The sequence below is a fragment of the Penaeus japonicus genome, unplaced genomic scaffold, assembly GCF_977035675.1.
Source record: "Penaeus japonicus unplaced genomic scaffold, GWHDUDI00000001_assembly GWHDUDI00000019, whole genome shotgun sequence".
Classification (NCBI taxonomy): domain Eukaryota; kingdom Metazoa; phylum Arthropoda; class Malacostraca; order Decapoda; family Penaeidae; genus Penaeus; species Penaeus japonicus.
Genome location: NW_028234421.1, coordinates 6,215,506 through 6,218,005, shown reverse-complemented (window position 1 = coordinate 6,218,005; position 2,500 = coordinate 6,215,506).

The following is a 2,500-nucleotide window of genomic DNA, read 5'->3' as shown; positions in this document are numbered from 1 at the left end:
TTTGTTGTTGTATTGAGTCTGTTGTTCCTAATTTGAATTTGTTGTTATTACTATTATTATCATAATTTATTTGTTGTATATTTAGATTCGTTTTATCATATTCATCTCCTTAACGACTATCTCTTAGTTTCACTCCACATATTATATCATCATTTTTTTGTTAATCTTATCCCCGTCAAAAAGTTAGATATTTATCTTTCATTCCATTTATATTTGTCTATTCGTTAAGAATATTCTAACAACTTCATTCATACCAATCAATTTCATTCTATATCCTTTACAGCTGTAAAGTCATTCTTATCTCATTGTTTCGCTTTTAATGAAGAATCTAACCTATTGTAGGCCTATGTATATTGTAAAGTTCCATATCACAGCTTTTACAAGGCCAATGATGCATGTCATCCAGTTGATCTTACCGAAAGAGACTTCACAGCCGCCGCAAGGGACTACTTAGGCCTATCTCCGGATTTGAGAAAGTAGATTTTCTTTCTTTTGTACTTTTCTGACCTATGCGAGGCGGGGGTGGTAGGTGGTAGGTGGGTGGAGAGATAGGGGGGGGGGGTAGAGGAAAACGCAGGGTGGGGGTGTAGGTGGGTGGGTGGATGAGTGGGTGGGAAGTTAAGAAATGTGTAAATTCTCTTTTCGGGATGTCAGTATGATTTAGTTTCCGATTGGTTCTGGCTTCAGGTTCGGGTTTCGGGCGCGTTCGACTCTGCGTTCGGATCGGATCGGATCGTCTGTAGGGCCTCGGCGCGGCGTGGAGAATCCGTCCTCTCATTCATTACGAACGGCGAATGATTAACGACATCGGATACTTTATTCATCAGCGAAGTCTGTGGCGATATGAGGCGCGTCACCAAACACGTCATGATGAAGGCCGACGCATCAGCTGATCGCTTGGCCGGCCCTTCGCGAAAGTTGCTGAGTCATTGTTGGACCCTTAACTTTGCAAGACCCCGTCCCCTTGTTTGATTAGTTCGTGATAAATGGTGAATTTATATCGTAAATTTTCTTGTTGGATTATTGTTATTATTTTTATCATTATATGGGTATCAATAATGTTGGATCATTTTCATCATTATTATTATTAGTAGTAGTAGTGTTAGTATTAGTATCATCATCATCATCATCATCATCATCACCATTATAATTATCATCATCATTGTAGTTTTGTTGCTTGTGTTATCACAGCTTCCAAATATTTCTAGAATATCGATAATGATGCTACAAATAAAAAACAACATTGATAATGATAGTAATAAGAGTAACACAACAACAATAACGATATGATAATAATGATGATAATACTGATGACACCGACCGACCTTGCCTTGGTCGGTCCCTCGCAGTGTGTGGGAAGTCGCAGTGTGAATGGCGGAATCCGTTCGTCACACTTTTAACATGACAAAGCTTTCGCTAGGGTTGAGGAGGTGGGATGGGGGGAGAGAGGGATGGGGGAAGGGGAGGCGGAGAGGGAGAGGAGGAGGGGAGGAGAGGGAGGGGATGGGGGAGTGGGAGGAAGAGGGAGGGGGAGGAAGAGGGGAGAGGGAGGGGGAGGAAGAGAAGAGAGGGAGGGGAGAGGGAGTGTGAGGGGGAGGGTGACGGAATGGAGGGAAAGAGAGATAGAGGAGGAAGGAGGAAGGAAGAAGGGCGAGAGGAAAGGAGAGGGAGGTAGGTTTAAGTGAGAGGAAAATGAAGAGCGGGAGGGAGAAAAGGAGGAAGAGGAGAAGATATTGAAGAAGAGGAAGGTGAAGAAGATAAAGATGGTGTAAAGGAAAGAGAGAAAGAGAGAGAGAGAGAGAACGAGAGATAGATAGATAGAGAGAAAGAAGAGAGAGAGAGAGAGAGAGAGAGAGAACGAACGAGAGAGAGAGAGAGAGAGAGAACGAACGAGAGAGAGAGAAATTAGTAAAAAAAAAAAAAAAAAAAAAAAAAAAAAAAAAAAAAAAAACTAATCACCTTAATATATAAAAACCGACGATTATCAGATCCATCGACAACAGAGATCATAACCAGATGAATAAAACATGAGGCGACCCCCATCCTCACGGTAATGATAGCGACCCTCCTCATTGCCTCGCTCGATAACACACCTCACAGCCGAGACCCTCATCTTATCGGGGAAGCAATTATGAGTTTACGAGACGGACCATGCCTATTATGCACGCTCTTGGCATGGCCGTTGCATCCCCCTGACCGCTGGCTGGTGGTAGAGTTTATATCTCCGATGTTGCGAGCGTGTGCGCGAGGGTGGAGGGGGTGGAGGGGGAAGGGGGGTGGGCTGGGAGGGGAGGGGGAGGGGTGGAAGTGGAGGAGGAGGAGGTGGAGGTGGAGGGGCTGGGTGGAGAGGGGGAGGAGGTGGAGATGGAGTTGGAGGAGGTAGTAGGAGGTTGGAGGAAGGAGGTAGAGGTGGGGGTGGAGGTGGAGTAGGAGGTAGGAGGGGGAGGTGGAGGAGGAGGTGGAGGTGAAGGTGGAGGAGGTAGTAGGAGGTTGGAGATGG